Source organism: Pan paniscus, chromosome 1 (assembly GCF_029289425.2).
Source record: "Pan paniscus chromosome 1, NHGRI_mPanPan1-v2.0_pri, whole genome shotgun sequence".
NCBI lineage: Eukaryota > Metazoa > Chordata > Mammalia > Primates > Hominidae > Pan > Pan paniscus.
The window spans coordinates 203803507-203824470 of record NC_073249.2 but is presented as its reverse complement, the minus strand read 5'-3'; the positions used below and the strand labels follow the sequence as shown (position 1 = coordinate 203824470).

The window sequence follows — 20964 nt, the reverse complement described above, 5'->3', positions numbered from 1 at the left end:
CCCCCAGTTAGTCCCCATTACCAACGCCCTGAAGCCTAGTCACAGAACTACAGCAGTTAAGCCAGGCAGTACTAAAAGTTAGAAGGAAATGAGCATGCCACCTGACACTTTTCTGGCACAGGCTAAGCCGATTAGTTTAGGTTACAAACACAACTACAAGATTCCAGGACACTGAAGAAACTACTCTTTTTCTGCAAACTAAAAATAACCTATTAAAACGGGAGTGTTCCTCAAGTATTTCTGCCCTGCCAGCAACCCAAAGTTCCATTTCCTTAAATCCTTCTAGTCTAGTCTTATTGGATCCAAGTCTCCACACCTCCCCCATCTTCCCAACTCTTCATCTTAATGCTATGAACACAGTAAAAGACCTAAACTCCTTTCCTAACTCATGCTTTTAACATTTCTTTTCTAATAAGCAATCGTGCAGAACTTCTATGGCTCCTGCCTTGTGTAGAACCACAACTGGAAGACATGCTGAGCTGCAGCAAAGAATAATGAAAAACAAAGAAAAACTGAAGGACAAGATGCAGCATGCTCGGGAAGTCAGCTAAATGCTTTTCATTCAGGCAGGAATAGAAGGAGCCTCACCTACCTAGAAGAATACAGCATAAGGACAAATGGTGTCTAGTATAGAGCTAGACTATATTTATCACTTTAGAACAAAGCCATCAAGCGTGTTCTAGAGACAGACTCATGTCCAAATAGCTTTAGTATCCTATAAGAATCATTAGGCTGGCCGGGCGCGGTGGCTCACCCCTGTAATCCCAGCACTTTGGGAGGCCGAGGCGGGGAGATCCCGAGGTCAGGAGTTCGAGACCAGCCTGACCAACACAGTGAAACCCCGTCTCTACTAAAAATACAAAAATTAACCAGGCGTGGTGGTGCATGCCTGTAGTCCCAGCTACTCGGGAGGCTGAGGCAGGAGAATCACTTGAACCCGGGAGGCGGAGGTTGCAGTGGGCCAAGATCACACCACTGCACTCCAGCCTGGGCAACAGAGTGAGACTTTGTCTCCCAAGAAAAAAAAAGCATCATTAGGCTATCTCAAGGTTGAAGTGACATTTTTCAGGGTTAAACAAACTCCCATCATTTAAGCCAAATAAATCAAGATTGAATTGCAGATTTTCTGGTCATACAGAGCTGAGAGAAGGACTCAAATCCTACTACTAGGAAGTGGAAATTCCAAGGAAGCTAGAAAACCCTGTCCTCAGTAGCTCTCCCTGCTCCCAGGCCCTGAGGTAAGCCAGCATTTCCTTTCCAAGGTCAAAAATTAACCATAGACTTTGAACATCCCTGTGCTTTGCAACAGCACCAGGAAAATGCCACAATGCTAAGCCACCCTATATAGACCTAAGACATTTGCTATTCTTGATTATTCCCAAGAGTAGTCACTTGGGATACTCATTAATGTACTTTCTAAAGATCCAACTTTCAAAGTAGTCTTCTCATTCTTATTTTTAACCTTTCACCATCTCTCTTTAAAAAAACAAAAACATTCAGATGTCTTGGAGCACTGAAGAAAAAGAAAACAAAAATTGGCTTATCTATATAATCTACACTCTCAGAAAAATTCCTCCTGAAAAAAAAAAAAATTTGCCCTAAGACCACCCAAGGTACACCGTGGTAAAGTTTCAATGCACAATCATGCTGTCAGCAAGAGCAAATGGAAAGCTGCAGCCCTTCATCAAACAGCATTAGAACCTTCCAAGATTCGTGAAATCAAAGAATATCAGAGCTGGAAAGATACTTAGGGTGCAATAATCTAGTCTAGCCTTTCATTTTAAAGATGGGGAAAATAAAGCCCAAAGAGAGGAAATGGAGTCTTGAAGCAAAGCTGGACCTAGGACCTAAGTGGCCAGACTCCCAACTCTGGTATCTTCTGCCACACCATACCTCTTCACAAGACTGACTTTAAGGGAGTCAAGTGGCTAAGGAGAGGGTAGGCAAAAGAAAGTAAACATATGGTACCAAGCAAAGAAACCAACTCTCTGTGAATTCTCCTCTGCTGCTTTGTGGTGTGACTCAGGGAGAGTTATTCCTCCTCCAGATGCCTTAATTTCAAGAGTTTTTCTCTTAAATATTACATAATTTTACTAAGAAGCAAGATACAATTATCACTCATGCCTTAATGGGGCCTCCCAACCACTACACAGGTGAAGTCAAAAACAATCGACTACTAGAATGGAAAGACTACAAGAACCCTTAAACAGAAAGATTAACATCATTTTGGGGCAAGGAGGTACATTTTTTAAAAAGATTACTCAACTAGATGGCTCCACTGAAGGAATCCACATCACCTGACTTCATATTCTAGTATCTAGACTTCAAGGAAAATAAGTTCACTTTTCTGACTCTTGGTTTCTTTAACAGTAAAACGAAACGTACAGACTTTCGTTCATTCTAATGCCCTTTCAAACTCTAAATGACCTAACCTTGACAGGAGCCATGACAGTAAAAAAAGGCAAGGTACGAAAGTGTTGAGCTTGCCCAGGTTTGGAGGTTTGCCCCATCATTTAAGCCAAATAAATCAAGCTTGAATTGCAGATTTTCCCATCATACAGAGCTGAGAGAGGGACTCAAATCATACTACTAGGAAGTGGAAATTCCAAGGAAGCTAGAAAACCCTGTCCTCAATAGCCCTCCCTGGGAGCTGGCAGATATGCTTGGGTATCTGCTGGCCTAGTCCTACGCATGAGTCCTAGCAGATGTGCTTACAACCCGACAGTATCAGTGGCATCGTTAAAATTAAAATGGAGAAAACAGTGCATACTTTCTTCAAAAGTATGCCCACTAAAATGTTGGCTGTGACCCCTATAAGGATCTAGCTGGACCATCTGCAGATGGTTTAAATTTGCCATTGCTGATTTTTTTTCTATCCCCTACCTTGATATCAAGTATTTACTGTCTTACTACGAAGTAAATCATATACTTTCTCAATATCCTCATTCTCTTTGTTTTTCTCTTTCATTTTAAGTGCATGTTAGACATTTAAAGATCTATGAAAAATAAACTCTTAGTAACAGGTAAATAACTAGAATTTTCAATAAACACGGAAAAAAGTGTTGAGTGTGAGCAAGCTTTTTACTAAAGCACATCAGTCTATACAGCCAATTCAGCATTCTCCATTCAGAGGCTGCCTCTTCCCAGGGATGTGGCTAATAGTGAAAACAAAATAATGTAAGGAAAGAGGACAAAGGTTTCATTTTCTGCTGTCTCATCGACACATCTTAACATGGAGGACACAGTATATCAGAGATTAAAGCCAGAAGTTAAATCAATGCAAAAGGAAATGCAAGCTCCAATGTCAATTATGAAAAGTAACGAATCTTAAATAAGCAAGTACTTGCCTGCCTGCCTGCCTGCCTACTAAGACTGGGTTGAAGATTATTTCTATCGACAAGGTTACAAACAGTAATTTTCAACACTTCATATGGATATACAATTACCTGGGTACTTGTTAAAATTACAGATTCCTCGGTACCATTTTCAAATCTTCTGATTAAGTGGATCTGTTACAGAGCCCACAGACTGTGCATTCTGATACAGATAGTCCACAGACTATACTTTTTAAAATACTGTGAAGTGTGTATGGGAGGGGGATCATTAGGTCTCCTGGACACATAAATATACGTCTTCTGGAATGGTATAACCCACAGTAAAATATGTGTTCCAAGGATGGCATGCAGGCCAATTTTTAACTGTACCAGACCCACTCCCCTCCCTTCTACCTCCTAAAGCAACTTCTGAAGTCAGTGCTCTCTCTACTCATATAAAGGGCCCTTCTAAATAGTGACTAAAACACACTACGTTGGCTCCTATTTTAGATCCTATTTTAAAACAAGCAAGGCCGGGTGCGGAGGTCATGCTTGTAATCCCAGTACATTGGGAGGATAAGGCAGGAGGATCAGCTGAGCCCAGGAGTTTGGGGCCAGCCTGAGCAACATAGTGAGACCCAACATACTTGCTCCTCCTGTTTTACTTCTCTTCATGGTTCTCAGTATTTCCTGAGATTCATTACATTTTATATTTACTTACACTCTCTCTCACTGAATGTAAGCTCTATTAGAAAAGGGGCTTCCCCACCACTACCACTATATTCCTAGAACCCAGAACAGTACCTGGCATATGACAGATGCTCCACAGAAGTTTAAATACGAAGAAGGCACCATTTTAGAAAACAAAATAAGTTCTTAGTCTTACACCCTGTTCAGTTTATTGACCATACTGTCAGCTGTACCTTTCATCCTGGATGGACATTCTTGCTTTTGATGTTTACAGAATTCAGGAAAGTGAATATAGGTACCAGCCCAGAGAGGCTCTCTGCTACCTGACTTTCACTATTCTATGGTAATGTGCAATTTCTCCCACAACTGAACTACAACAGAAGTTTAAATGTCTAGCCTACAGATAGATGTTTCCACATGCCTTAAACTCCACAGGAATGAGTTGTCTTTTACTATGTGAGAAGTCAAATGTAATGTTGGCAAATACCAGTGTGAGAGCTACAAGTTTCAACAAAAGCAGCACACTGTATATTGGCAGTCAAAATCACTTCACTCTATTCTGCATTAGGTCAGCCAAACGCTTCCTGTCAAGACTCAGTAACTCTCACCATACATTTTTGTCTATTCATTGGTCTATGGGCAGTAATGTCTTATAAAGCACATATTACTAAGTGCTTTATATACATCACCCTATTCCTCAAAATAATTCTATAAGAGTTATTATTCTCATTTTAGAGATTACAAAATTGAAGCTCCAAGGCACTTAGCAATTTGCAACTAATAACTAATTAGCAGGGGTGGGATTTGAATTCAGGTCTACCTGACTTTAAATTCTTGGTTTTTTTCACTGTAATTAGTTTAATTCTTAAGGCTTCTCTCACCACCTTCCACCCTCTGCACTAAGCCTGGCACACAGAAAACATTTGATATTTACTGAATCCATGAAAGTTAAAAAGGATAATTTAATTCAAACTCAAGGATCTGTCTAGGATCAAATTCTTCAGCTCCAATTTTAGTTTTGTTTTTTGTTTTTGTTTTTTGTTTTGTTTTGAGACAGAGTCTCGCTCTGTGGCCCAGGCTGGAGTGCAGTGGCACAATCTCAGTTCACTGCAAGCTCCGACTCCCGGGTTCACGCCATTCTCCTGCCTCAGCCTCCCAAGTAGCTGGGACTACAAGCGCCTGCCTCCAAGCCCAGCTAATTTTTTGTATTTTTAGTAGAGACAGGGTTTCTCCATGTTAGCCAGGATGGTCTTGATCTCCTGACCTCGTGATCCGCCCACCTCGGCCTCCCAAATGCTGGAATCCCAAAATGCTGGAATTACAGGCATGAGCCACCGCACCAGGCCCAATTTTAGTTTTAAAAAGAAAAAAAGTGGCCGGGCGTGGTGGCTCATGCCTGTAATCCCAGTACTTTGGGAGGCCGAGGCAGGTGGACCAAGAGGTCAGGAGTTTGAGACCAGCCTGACCAACATGGTGAAACCCTGTCTCTACTAAAAATACGAAAATTAGCTGGCTGTGGTGGCACGTGCCTGTAATCCCAGCTACTCGGGAGGCTGAGGCAGGAGAATCGCTTGAACCTGGGAGGCGGAGGTTGCAGTGAGCCGAGATCGCGCCACTGCACTCCAGCCTGGTGACAGAGCGAGACTCTGTCCCAAAAAGAAAAAAAGAAAAAAGAAAAAAATTAAGTTCATTCAACTCCCTTTTAATTTTTAAAAAAGTGGAAAATACAGGTTTTTCAGTTAAAAAAAAACAAACTGGGTTTATTCCAAAATGGAATCCATCATAACATAATTCATTACTATGGGAATTTGGATATAAAGCAAGTGAAATCATAAAAAGCAGCATAGCTTAGTGTACTAAGACATGGATGTGAAGTAAAATCTGAATTTATTAATAAGTTTCAGCTAAAATAGAGATAAATGAACTTGCCTCCCCATCTAACAATCATGCTCTAAAGTTCAAATGTGCTAATGCTTATAAAAACACTTCATAAATGTAAAGTGTTATACAATATTAATTATTAGTGTTAATTGAGCCTTGAAGACAGAATAAAAGCCTCTAAGGCCAGCATTATTAAAACCCCATTATATTTGGAGCATTATAAGGTAAACATCTTAAACTCAAATTAGTTTATCCTTAAGAAAGAAAGGATGTGGCTTACCCATTACTAACCTTTTTATAATATGTCTAAGTGCCATCTCTCCAATTGGCACTATTAAGTCTCCAATAGCAGAGAACTGGGATACAGACCTCAATATCTTGTTTCACTTTTAGAAGGATTATAATCCTGGCCTCATTGTGGGGGAGGGACACTGGGTTCTATAACTAGATAATAATTCCCTCCTTTCATGCTAAGGCACTTATCTATTCAGAACATTAGATGTCAGATCTGTAATACTGATAAAAAATATTCCAGATTATTTCTTCCAGCTATAAAAGCTGTGCTTCTTAGGCGGAGCCAATAAACATTAACAGCATAAGCCTATATATTGATTAGTCTTTCCTAAGCTAAAGAGAAAATAAACAGAAAATATGCAACAATCTTAAAAGGCTATAGCATCACTCCTAACGAATGTCACAAAGTGCATTTATCGATGACATTGCTGAGACTGATATGAAATGATAAAATATTTTTAAAGCCAATGGATCTGGGTAGATGAGAGACTGTTTAGAAGCTACTGGGATTGTGTGTATGTGGTGGGGCATATTTTAAATAATGATCAAGACAGGACAATCTCATCATTAGACTCACCATTCTCTTATTTTCAGCCCTCAAAAATTAATGACCATTGCCTTATCAAAACCCAGATTATAAAGATGGCAATGAGGCCAGGCGCGGTGGCTCACACCTGTAATCCCAGCACTTTGGGAGGCCAAGGCAGGCAGATCACCTGAGGTCAGGAGTTCGAGACCAGCCTGACCAACATGGAGAAACACCGTCTCTACTAAAAATACAAAATTACCCAGGCGTGGAGGCGCATGCCTGTAATCCCAGCTACTTGGGAGGCTGAGGCAGGAGAATTGCTTGAACCGGGGAGGCGGAGGTTGCAGTGAACCAAGATCATGCCACTGCACTCCAGCTTGAGCAATAAGAACAAAAACTCCATCTCAAAATAAATAAATAAATAAGACAATGAACTTCAGAATCTTGCAACACATTTTAACATGCACATAGCCTTCTTATAATTCAACATTTCCTCCAATCCATCTCGCAACAAAATCCTCCAACTATTCCACTCCTACTAGAGAAACAAATTCCATCCCATCAAATTTTCCTAAGGAAATAAGATCACTTAAAAGATTTTCCTCCCCAGTTCATTCATTTTCTGCATCTGTATCTATATTTATATATGTACTATGTGCCAGAATCACAATGGCATTGTATATCTGCCAGGGCTGAGTTTCAAAGAATACATGTGCACTTAGCAGACAATATTATAAATATTATAAATAAATAAGCAGATTTAGAATACAGGTGACTAACACATAAGTAAGATGTATAAAGGGTTATCCACAATAACTACAGATTAGTCTAAATTCCTTAATGCATCACTCAAAGCCCTGGCAAGCTGGAGGTTATCTTTTTTCCTTCTATGGACAGACTGATCCACTCATTTCCTGAAGACAAATTACTTCATGTTATAACTTTGCCCAGACATTTTCCCTGCCTGGAATACCCTTTCCATCTCATCAAATCTATTCAAGAAATTCAATGCTAATCTCTCTTCAGTGGAACCTTTCCACATTCACTATTTTTTAACTCTACCTTTGTTGATAACCTACTGACATTCGGTATATAAGCATATATTACTATGATAGATGTACTGTTCCTTTATACAGGACATGCATAAACATTTGTGTATGTGTTTATGTCATAATACTCCAAGTAAAACACAAAACTCCTTGAAGGTGCAGAACTGTCATTTCTTTGTATTTTTACCTGTACAATATTATGAATATAATGGCTATTCAATAGAGATCTGTTTAAGAAAAAAATAAAAGAGGGAAAGAGAGGCGGGGTTATCCTTAGGATCCACCAAGTTAACAGTTATCTTTTTTTTTTTTTTTTTTTAGAGATGGGGTCTCACTATATAGCCCAGTATGGTCTTGAATTCCTAGGCTCAAGCAATCCTCCCACCTCAGCCTGGCAAAGTGCTGGGATTTCAGGCGTGAACCACCATGCTCAGTCCCCAAATTAATAGTTTCTTGAAATTAAGCCCTTATCAATGGTCTGAATCCTTCCATTGTTTTATGGAGTACTATTTGTATTCATCAATGGTTTCCCATCACTTAAAATAAAACTCTACAGAATCTGGTTATTGCCACCCCTCCTACTTCATCTCCTATCATATTCTACCATTCTCTCTGAGACCTCTCACTCAATGTTCCATATACATACATTGGCCTCCTGGGTCCTCACTTCAGCCAGCTCATTTCCACCTTAAGGTCTTTCTACCTGGGGGTTGGGCACAGTGGCTCACACCTGTAATCCCAGCACTTTGGGAGGCAGAGGTGGGCAGATCACCTGAGGTCAGGAGTTTGAGGCCAGCCTGGGCCAACATGGTGAAACTCCGTCTCTACTAAAAATACAAAAATTAGCCAGGTGTGGTGGCGGGCACCTGTAATCCCAGCTACTTGGGAGGCTGAGACAGGAGAATCGCTTGAACCCGGGAGATGGAGGTTGTAGTGAGCTGACATCACCCCACTGCAATCCAGCCCAGGCAACAGAGTAAGACTCCATCTCAAAAAAAAAAAAAAAAAAAAAAAGATCTTTCTACTTGGAGCTTCCTCTGCCTTCCCTCAGATCTTCCCATGGCAGCTACTGCCTCCTAATTCAAGTCACAGTTCAAATATCATTCCTCAGAAATGCCTTAGCTGACAATCCTAGCTAAAGCTGCACTCCTCTCACATTACTTCCTAGTATATGAAACTTCTCTTTTTCTCCATCTCAATCTGAAATTATTCTGTTGATATGTTTACTACTTGTCTCTCCCAACTAGTATGTAAACTCCATGAAGAGAAGAATTTTGAGTTCTGTTCACCACTGTACCCCAGTGCCTAGCCTGGAATACTAGCTGGTATGCAGAAGGCAGTCAATAAATATTAATCCAAAAAAACCGAGTTTGTTTCCTCTCACCTAATACTGTAGTTCTCCTCAGGTGCAAGAACATTGTTTCCTGCTCCTATTTATTCATTTATTTATTTTATTTTATTTTATTTTTTGAGATGGAGTCTCACCCTCTCACCCAGGCTGGAGTACAGTAGCGTGATCTCGGCTCACCGCAACCTCCACCTCCTGGGTTCAAGTGATTCTCTTGCCTCAGCCTCCCAAGTAGCTGGGATTACAGGCGCATGCCATCACACCCAGCTAATTTTTGTATTTTTAGTAGAGACGAGGTTTCGCCATGTTGGCCAGGCTAGTCTCGAACTCCTGACCTCAGGTGATTCATCTACCTCGGCCTCCCAAAGTGCTGGGATTACAAGCATGAGCCACTGCGCCCGGCCCACACCTGGCTTATTTTTAATTTTATTTTCATGGAGACAGAGTCCCACTATGTTGCCCAAGCTGGTGTTTCCTACCTTTAATCTCCCACAGCATCTAACAGACTAAATGCACTGAAATCACCAAATAACTGCTCAACAAATGAGGACAGAAATATGGTATTTCCTTTTCTGACACCCCCTCCAGTTACATCTTTAAGTCAACAAATACTCATTAAGTACCTACCATGAGTCAGGCAGTGAGCTAGGCATCATTCTAATTTCTTACTTTTTCAATTTGTCATACTCATCAATGATATTCTGAAAGGTCAAACACCTGGTCATAAGCTAAAGAATCCTTGACACTGCCATCCCCAGTCAATCTCATTTTATTGAACAAAGAAATGCAACTAATTACAGCTACCTGCAGGGCACCATATAAACGTACTAGTTACTGTTTATGTCAGGAGACCACACAGAAAACTTTACTGTCCAATTCTTAATATGCGTCTCTTATCTACTATTGTTCTTCAAGAGAACACTTCTTGTTTAAAAAAAAAAAAAAACTATAAAAGACATTCCTGAGAAATCTGGAGACATCTGAATATGGGCTGATAAAGAAAAACAATTTTTTAGGTGTGGTAATGGTATGGTGGTTACATAGCAGATTATCCTTATTATTTAGGGTGACACATCTGCAGCTTGTCAAATTGTTCAGAAAAAAATTTGTTGTGATATATATAGAGACACAGATACTAACAGCAACTTAAGTATAATAAGGCAAACAGTTGACAATTACTGAATTCCAATGAATAGTCTAATAAGTATTCTATCAACTTTTCTATGTTTTAAATTTTTCATAAGAAGTTGCTGAGAAGAAAATGTTTATTTTAAGAAGATTATTAGGTGCAATTTTCTAGCTATAACTACTTGATGGTCTTTAATACAAGCTTTTACATATAATTAGACCAAAACTGATCCAGAAAATACTACAGGACTCAGAAACTGAACCACTAAAACGCAAGAAATACTGACATAAGAAGTAAGGAACCCAAGGCAAAAACCTGGGCAAAAGCCTAGACTAGGTCCCTTCTTCTTAACCAGCCTTGGGCTCAGAAAAGAAAGACACTCTATTTTGGAAGCCTGCTTCTAGAAAGCACAACACATGAAGACCCAATCTTTCAGCCTTATCCTCCCAAGGAGATAAGGCTATGATGGGAAACTAAACTACAAAATCACAGTGACGATATATACGAACAGATCTTTCTAAGCTCACAAGCATTTTAAAAATATAATTTAATTATTATTGCTATTATTACTTAGGCAGATATTAAGAACTATAATCACAACCACCAGTGTAATAATTGATTCAAGCTAAGATTATCAGTGGATGCTAAAACCATTTGGTTGGAAAATAGGATATTTATACTCTCTCAAAGTCACCGTAGAGATTTCTCACAAAGGGAAGTAGGGATCCCTACAACGGAAAGATAAAACTTACCATCAACAATGAGACAGACTGGGCGCAGTGGCTCATGCCTGTAATCCCAGCACTCTGGAAGGCCGAGGCGAGTGGATGACTTGAAGTCAGGAGTTCGAGAACAGCCTGGCCAAAATGGTGAAACCCTGTTTCTACTAAAAATACAAAAATTAGCCAGGCATGGTAGCACACACTTGTCATCCCAGCTTCTTGGGAGGCTGAGGCGGGAGGATCACTTGAACCTAGGAGGGGGAGGCTGCAGTGAGCCGAGATCGTGCCACTGCACTTCAGCCTAAGCAACAGAACGAGACTCCATCTCAAAAATAAATAAATAAATAAATAAATAAATAAATAAATAAAGAGATAGACTGACATTATATGACTCCCAATACAACACAAGGGGAAGTACACAGCAGCATCTATGTAATATTTCTTCCCAAAAATGTCTACCCTGAATCTAAGTACAAGAAAACAATCAGACAAATCCGATTTATGGGACATTATAACTGGCCTGGACTCTTCCAAAGGAGAATGTTATTAAAGATATACACACAAACAAGTTAGAAAGGACTGCTCTAGATCAGGGGTCTGCAAACTAAAGTTTTATAGGAACACAGCAATGCCCATTTGTTTATGAATAATTTATGGCTGTTTTTCCCTCACAAGAGACAAGATGGCCCACAAACCTGAAAATAGTATCTAGCTCTTTACAGAAAAAGTCTGCTGACTCCTACTCTAGATTAAAACAGACACAAGGCCAGGCACCGTGGGTCACACCTGTAATCCCAACACTCTGGTAGCCCAAGTCAGGAGGATCACTTGAGCCCAGGAGTCTGAGACCAGCCTGGGCAACACAGCAAGACCCCATTTCCATAAAAAATTTTAAAAATTAGCCGGGTGTGGTGGTGCACGTCTGCGGACCCAGCTACTCAGGAGGCTAAAACAGGAGGATCACTTCAGCCCAGGAGATGGAGGCTACAGTGAAGTATGAACACACCACTGCACTCCAGCTTTGGTGAAAAAGTGAGACCCAGTCTCTTAAAAAATAAACAAGGCCAGGTGTGGTGACTTACCCTTGAAATCCCAGCACTTTGGGAGATCGAGGCAGGAGGACTGCTTGAGCCCAGGAGTTCGAGACCAGCCTGGGCAACATAGTGAGACCCTGTCTCTACAAAAAAATTTTTAAAATTAGCCTGGCATGGTGGCGCACGCCTGTGGTCCCAGCTACTTGGGAGAGGCTAAGGTAAGAGAATTGCTTGAGCCCAGGAAGTTAAGGCTGCACTGAGCCATGATCAGGCCACTATACTCCAGCCTGGGGGATGGTGTGAGACCCTGTCTGAAACAAACAAAAATAGCAGTGGAAATTAGTTGCCATGCTTTTTTTTTTCCCAACTTTTAAGTTCAGGGGTACATATGCAGAATGTGCAGGTTGGTTACACAGGTAAATTGTGTGCCACAGCAGTTTGCTGCACAGATCATCCCATCACCCAGGTACTAAGCCCAGCATGCAGTAGCTATTCTTCCTGATGCTCTCCCTCCTCCCACCCCTGCCATGCTTTATTAACCAATGAAAGCTCAATACAAAAACTCAATCCCCTGGAGTATGTTTCAAGAAGAATCTGTGTGACAAGGAACTATCACCAACAAAACAAATACCAATCCACAATTCTTTGTTTGGGGCTAAATGTGTTTTGAAATTCAAAATTTTTCAAACTTTGGAAACTTAAGGACTGGGGCAGCACCCAATAGGCAAACACATTAATATTTCTACAGTTAAATATGTGAATAATCATAATAAAAAGTGAAATAAAGATTATAAATAGCCTGCTTCAATTCAGGTCAGGTTTTGCCAGGAAGCAAATTACTTTATTCATTTTAAATGCATTTTGGCTTTTAGAATTACATACAAAGAACTATGGATTCCTTAGGAATATTCTACACTTGTATTCAAACCGTTTAATCAGCCTACACTAGTACCTACTTATGGGGTGGAGTTGGGTAGACTTCAGAGATTTTCCAAGAGAATTGTATTTGTGATTCCAACATAGTTGCATATTCTATTGAAGATTCAGAAAAACCACATTAATATGAACAAGTGGTTAGGAACAGGCATGGTACTGGAATACATCATTTTAATCAGGATTCAAAGCAACCAGAGAGAACATGGGTTGGGATAGTGTAAAAGCACTCACGTTGGACCGGAGTTGCTGTACATATATCATAGGTAGCCAATTCAAGAGCTTAGAGATACATGTAACTGTTGAAGGCTGCAAATAGGTCCTTAAAGGAAGGGAATATTATTAAAATTTTAAATTATGCATCAACTTATACCTAAAATATGTAACAAATATATGTTGGTTTTACTTGATGCTATAAATTATTAGGGATCAGAATTTGGAGACAAATTACTATAACCCTTAGTTGAGAAGCTGGTAAATTCTTGATATAACTCCTTAACCAGACTAACTTAGTAACCCATGACAAAGTAGTATACTGGAAATAGTGGTGAACTGAAAGTCCAGGAGACCTCAATTCTCATCTCAATTCTGCTAGTACCTAATTATACCACCTGACCCAGAAACATAGTAGACACCCAGCAAATAGTTTGCTAAATCAATGAGCTTTTTTGTGCCTCTAATTCATCATTTGTGTCACAGAACACTAGATTAAAGAAATTTAAAGGTTTGGTTTAGCTATAAATTCTTAAATAAAAATGCAGGTTTATTCAAATGATTAGAGTTAGTCAGAATTAATAACGACTAATTTTAAAGAAACAGACAGGGCCAGGCGCAGTGGCTCACACCTGTAATCCCAGCACTTTGGGAGGCTGAGGCGGGCAGATTCCGTCTTAAACACACACACACACACACACACACACACACACACACACACAGAGGGTCCTTCATTAAAGAGGAAAAAACAAAAACAACTTTCCAACAAACGTAAAACAGCATTACATAGGTTCTGTAGTAAGAACAAATGAGAGGGAGTATAATCTGATCTATAACATGTGCCCCCCCGGAACCTTATCAACTCAAACTTTAGTATTGTGTGACCTTAAAGATTAGTCCAAATCATTCACTTTACAGATGAGAAAACTGACTCTGAAAAAATTACATAATATGCCCAAGGTCATACTCTCTGGCCGCGACAATGACAGGACTAAAACCCAAAGTTCCGTCGGGCACGGTGGCTCACGCCTGTAATCCCAGCACTTTGGGAGGCCGAGGCGGGCGGATCACGAGATCAGGAGATCGAGACCATCCTGGCTAACACAGTGAAACCCTGTCTCTACTAAAAATACTAAAAATACAAAAAAGTAGCCGGGCGTGGTGGTGGGTGCCTGTAGTCCCAGCTACTCAGGGAGGCTGAGACGGGAGAATGGCATGAACCCGGGAGGCGGAGCTTGCAGTGAGCCGAGATCGTGCCACTGCACTCCAGCCTGGGCAACAGAGCAAGACTCCATCTCAAAGAAATAAAATAAAAGTTCCCCAGTTCCCAGTTAAATGCTTACTTCCTTTCTTGTAATCAAAGGCTTCTAGAAATGCATAACAACAATGGTGCTATCTGTCATATGGCAATCACTTCAGTCAACATATGCTCTGTCAGAACCTCTAGTTCCACTATATCATCTTTATACATGGCATGGGCAATGAACTCTAGGCAATTAAATAAAAAAACCCACATAGAAAGTATTTCCAAATCCTATATCCAGTAAGAGACGAGTATCCAGAATATACAGAGAGATACAGAGAGCTTACGACTCAATAATAAAAAATATCCAACTAAAAATGGGCAAAGGATTTGCACAGGCATTTCTTCAAAGAAGATATACGAATGGCCAATAAGCATATGAAAAGATGCTCAACATCATTAACTGTTAGGAAACTGCAAATCAAAACCAAAATGAGGCGAGGCATGGTGGCTCACACCTGTAATCCCGGCACTTTGGGAGGCTGAGGCGGGTGGATTACCTGAGGTCAGGAGTTCAAAACCAGCCTGGCCAACATGTCGAAACCCCACCTCCACTAAAAATACAAAAATTAGCCGGGTGTGGTGGTGGGCACCTGTAATCTCTGCTACTCAGGAGGCTGAGGCAGGACAACTGCTTGAACCCGGAAGGCAGAGGTTGCAATGAGCCAAGATCGCGCCACTGCACTCCAGCCTGGGCGACAAGAGTGAAACTCCATCTCAAAAAAAAAAATGAGATGACACTTCATCCCCACTGGTATGGCTATAATTTAAAAAAGACAGACAATAACAAGTGTAAGAGAATGCAGAGAAACTGGAACCCTCATAGATTGCTATTGAGAATGTAACATGATACAGACACTGTGAAAAATGTCTGACAGTTTGTCAAAAAGTTAAACATAGAGGTACTATATGACCCAGCAATTCTACTCTAGGAATTACATCCCCAAAAATGAAAACTTATGTCCATACCAAAACTTGTAGAAGTATTCATGACAGCCAAAAAGTGAAAAATGTCCATCAACTAATAAACAGATAAACAAAATGTATTACTGTTACTATTAATTTATCTTGAGATGGAGTCTTGCTCTGTTGCCCAGGTTGGAGTGCAATGGCACGATCTCAGCTCACTGCAACCTCTACCTCCCAGGTTCAAGCAATTCTCCTGTCTTAGCCTCCCGAGTAGCTGGGATTACAGGTGCATGACATCACGACTGGCTAATTTTTTTTGTATTTTAGTAGAGACGGGGTTTTACCGTGTTGCCCAGGCTGGTCTCGAACTCCTGAGCTCAGGCAATCCACCCGCCTCAGCTTCCCAAAGAGCTAGGATTATAGGCGTGAGCCACCGCACCCGACCACAAAATGTAGTATTATTATACAATGGGTTATTAGCCCTAAAAAAATAAAACAAAGTACTGATAGATACTACAAAATGTGGATGAACCTGGAAAACACTATAGCAAATGAAAGAAGTCAGATACAAAAGTCTACATATGGTATGATTCCATTTATACAAAATGTCCAGAATAGGCAAATCCATGGAGATAGAAAGTAGATTATGATTGCCAGGGGCTAGAATAGCAGAGAACGGAGAGTGACTGCTAATGAGTATGGGTTTCTTTTGCGGGTGATAAAAATGTTCTGAAATTAAATAATGATGATGGTTGCACAACCCTGTGAATGTATTTTTTTTAAAGCACTGAATTATACACATAAAATGATTTTTATGGTATATGGATTATGTGTTTGTGTGTGTGTGTGTGTATATATATATAAAAATATATATATATATAAATGAGGCCAGGCACAGTGGCTCACGCCTGTAATCCCAGCACTTTGGGAGACTGAGTTCAGACTGCCTAAGCTCAGGAGTTCGACACCACCCTGGGCAACGGTGAAACCTCGTCTCTGCTAAAAATACAAAAATTAGCCAGGGATGGTGGCACGTGCCTATAGTCCCAGCTACTCGGGAGGCTGAGGCAGGAGAATCGCTTGAACCCGGGAGGTGGAGGTTGCAGTGAGTCAAGATGGCACCACTGTACTTCAGCCTGGGTGACAGAGCAAGACTCCATCTCAAAAAAAAAAAAAATATATATATATATATATATACATCATATGTATATTTTGTATATATAATGTGTGTGTATATATATAGATTATATATAGATATAGATTTTTTTTTCCACACACACACAGACACCAAAGCGTACTTCCCACTCATTTCCCATTCATGCCCTCTCTGGTTGGAAAAAGTAAAATGCCAACACAAGGTGAAAGCATCAAGGTCTCAATTCAGTATCTATTGAGCAAGGCATGTACTATAAAGTGGGAATACAGAGATAGTCTGATCTTATGATATTCAGTTTATTATAAATAAAGTACGCAAATAATTACAACACAATGTGTTAAGTGCAACAACAGATGTACAAAGGGCAGAAGGAGGTATAGGTGACCCTTGAACAACATGGGTTTGAACTGCACAGGTCCATTTACAGATGGATTTTCTTCTACCTTCACTACCCCAAGACAGCAAGACCAACCCTTCCTCTCCCTCCTCAGCCTACTCAATGTGAAGATGACAAGGAAGACCTTTATGATGATCCTCTTCCACTTAATGGATAGTAAATATATTTTCTCCTGCTTTTGATTTTTGTAACAATTTCTTTAGCTTAATTTATTATAAGAGTACAAGTATATAATACATACAACACAGAAAATATGTGGGTCTAATATAGTGGTTCACACCTGGAATTCCAACACTTTGAGAGGCTGAAGCAAGAGGATTGCTTGAGGCCAGGAGTTCGAGACCAGCCCTGGCAACATAGCAAGACCTCGTCTCTACAGGGAAATTTTAAAAATTAGCTGGGCTTGGTGGCACGTACCTATAGACCCAACTACTTAGGAGGCTGAGGTGGGAGGATCACTTGAGCCTGGGAGGCTGAGACTGCTGTAAGCTGTGCTCATGCCACTGTATACCAGTCTGGAGGGCAGAGCAAAATTCTGTCTCAAGAAAAAAAAAAAAAAAAAGTGTTAACTGTTTATGTTATTGGTCAACAGGAGGCCATTAAGTTTTGGAGAAGTCAAAGGTTACACTCAGGCCTTGGAGTAAGGGCTGGGTGTATTTTCAAGTTGAGGGACCACCCTACTACTACCCCCACATCATGGTGTTTCCTCCAGGAGTCCAAGAGCCTTGCCATTCCTCTTGGTGCTTCCTTCAGGAGTTGAAGGGCCTGGCTATTCTTCTCACTCCTGTAGTAGCACCTATCCAGACTCTCTGCTGTTTTCTGACTTAGGGCAACTACAACCATGGCTGACAAATGGTAGCTACTCACATGGGTGGAAGAAAGGGTACTACACATATTACACATATGTACTACACATATTACACTTACACCAAGCTCCTGGCCATCTCTTGTGGCTTCAAGCAGAACCCCAAGCAGTTCATGATCACCTGGATCTTGCAGATGCACAACCAGTGGGCCACGCCCTGTCCTTGAACTCCTGGGAGCTGGTGGTGCTAATCAGCAACTTGACTCACAATGCCGTCTTCAACTACCACTGCAATGCCTTGTGGGAAAGTGGCATGGCACTGCTTGCCTGGCTGCTCAGAGCCTGGTGCCAGCGCTAAAAGTCCTTCCTGCCCTTTGAGGCCACCGAGCTGCCTTTCTAGCCCTGGACCACCACGGAGGAGGGCATCCAGCTGGTGTGCAAGACAGGCATGCTCGACTGGATCTACTGTGAGCCCCTCTCGGCCTCCTTGGACCCCTTGTCCCCCTCACATGAGCCAGTGGCACCCAAGGACATGCCCTTCACTCAGGGCCTACAGCAGTGTCTGCTGCTGGCAACACCTGCTGCTGGCAGCACCCTCAGAGCTACATCTCTCCCTGGTCACTCTGCTAGAGGCCATGATGGAGCTCAGACCATCTCCAGCGTTGGCCTGCTCTGGCATCAGAGCCAGTCACGCCACACCAGGCTCATGCTGGAGCCCAATCTAATGCTCAAGCACCTCACAGGCTGGCTCCTTAGCCACAGTGTGCCCAGGGAGAAGGTGGATAAAGAGCTCACCAAGGTCCTCCTGGAGCTGTACGGCAAAGAGGCCAAGTACAACCACAGCTACCTGGTCTGTGGGCTGGGAGACGAGCAATCCCTACCACCCCTCTACTCTGACCAGGCCAGCAGGTTGGAGCCACCCATGCGTGACAACTAGCCCTCAGCCTGGCTCTTGGAGAATGGGACACGGCCTGGCCCCACATTCCTGGAAGGTGAGGGAAAGGAGGAAGGCTAGATTTCAGGAAACCTGCTTTCTGCTTTGAGTTCAGGGGAGCCAGGCAAGGGAGCCTGGGACCTTGTAGGGGAGACAAAAAGCCTTGGGCAGTGCCCTTCCAGTGTATCCCTTGAGCCTCCTGTGGGCAAGCCACACCCTCATGCCATGTTCAAGGGACCCAAGAAGACAAGTGTGTCCTTGCCCTCAACCACTCACATGGGTATCACTGGTCAGAGCTGATGAGGCGAGCAAGCCACATCAGTGGCCAATTGCAATGAGTCTCTGGTGTCCCTGGAGGGAGTGAGAGCACCCAAGGACATAGTATTCAGTGTGTTACATTTTGGCCTGGGCAGCAAGGTGGGTGGGCACAGCGGTGCAGCCACCCCTCTGCCACATGGGCCACCAAAGCACTACAGGCCAAGCAGGGAGATCTCATGGTCCATAACATAAAATCATCTTGAAGTTTTTACTCTAATTTTTGTGTTTTTTTGGAAACAGGGTCCCAATGTCCCCCAAGCTAGAGAGCAGGGGCGAGATCATAGTTCACTGGAGCCTTGACCTCCTGGGCTCAAGCGATCCTCTCACCTCAGCCTCCCAGGCAGCTGGGACCACAGGCACACACCACAGTGCCCAGCTAATTTTTTTTTTTTTTTTGAGACAGTTTTGCTTTTGTTGCCCAGGCTGGAGTGCAATGGCGCCATCTCCAGCTCACTGCAACCTCCGCCTCCCGGGTTCAAGCAATTCTCCTGCCTCAGCCTCCCATGTAGCTGGGATTACAGGCATGTGCCACCACACCTGGCTAATTTTGTATTTTTTTAGTAGAGACAGGGTTTCTCCATGTTGGTCAGAGTGGTCTTGAACTCCCAACCTCAGGTGACCCACCCACCTCAGCCTCCCAAAGTGCTGGGATTACAGGCATGAGCCACCGCATCTGGCAAAAGCCCAGCTAATTTTTAAAAATACTTTGTAGAAACAGGATCTTGCTACATTGCCCAGGCTGGTCTCGTACTCCTGGACTCAAGTAATCCTCCTGCCTTAGACTCCCAAAGTGCTGGGATTACAGGCATAAACCACCGCACCTAGCCTACTCTAAATTTTAAAAGGTCTTTTTAATGCATTATTTTTAGTTAATATTTTATTTTGTGGATACATGACACTTTAATTTTGGTGACAGTCATTTCTCTTTTTGTAATGGTTTTTCTCTTAAGGCAATTTTTTTCTTTTTGGCATTGCCTCCCACTTTGAAAGCACATTTTTGCTGTATGATCACTGAGGAAGGAGCTGCCAGTCCCTTCTGATGAGTCTGGTTTCTCCAGGTGCATATGTGGCCTCAGGATAATCTGAGTTCTGAATCGGACTTTAGGGTATGATGGGGCCAGAATTACACATTACAGCTTGCGAGAACAGAGCCCTGGTGGTCTGGCTTCACACCTGAGGTGCTGGGCACACAGGCATCCAATAAATGGTGGGTGCATAAAATATATATATATATATATATATACACACACACACACACACAGATTTTTGACAGCACCAGAGGGTTGGCACCCCTAACTCCCACATTGTTCAAGAGTCAACTGCAACTTACTATGGATCAGGGAAGGTCTCACAGAAGAGAAGATACCTAAAGGTAGATTTTAAAGAATGAATAGGCCAGGCACGGTGGCTCATACCTATAATCCTGGCACTTTGGGAGGCTGAGGCAGCAGGAGGATCGCTTGAGCTCAGGAGTTTGAAACCAGCCTGGGCTACATGGTAAGACTTCGTCTCTTTTTTTTTTTTTTTTTTTTTTTTTTTTGACAGAGTCTTACTCTCTTGTCCGGGGTGGAGTGCAGTGGCATGATCTCCACTCACTGCAACCTCCGTCTCCTGGGTTCGAGCAATTCCCCTGCCTCAGCCTCCAGGGTAGCTGGGATTTCAGGTACCTGCCACCAAGCCCAGCTAATTTTTGTATTTTTAGTAGAGACGGGGTTTCACCACATTGGCCAGGCTGGTCTCGAACTCCTGACCTCGTGATCCACCTGCCTAAGCCTCCCAAAGTGCTGGGATTACAGGCATGAGCCACCGTACCTGGTCTGTGGTAAAATTTAAGCTGACTCTTTTAAAATGAGTAGAATCTACGTATAAAAAAGAAAAATGACTAGATTTTCAGATATACTAAGGAAATAATAAATAGTGGGCAAAATACAACTGGAAATGCACATACTTAGTTTGGCACAGCCAGAGTAACCCAGATTGCTGAAGTGGCATTGACTAGTTACTGG

At 42.0% G+C, this 20964-nt stretch overlaps 1 protein-coding gene across 11 annotated transcripts in view; it reads right to left on the bottom strand.

Annotated features, from left to right (window-relative positions):
- The window catches only part of LUZP1 (leucine zipper protein 1), a 93679-nt gene that overhangs the window by 37608 nt on the left and 35107 nt on the right, over positions 1 to 20964 (bottom strand). For 3 of the 11 annotated variants that reach the window (XM_063594116.1, XM_063594115.1, XM_063594126.1), the window contains exon 1: positions 10987 to 11531. The exons of the other annotated variants lie outside the window; for them this stretch is intronic. The gene's annotated coding sequence lies outside the window, so the exon portion shown is untranslated. Of the gene's footprint in view, positions 1 to 10986; positions 11532 to 20964 lie in introns of those variants that run through there. 11 annotated transcript variants of the gene reach the window in all.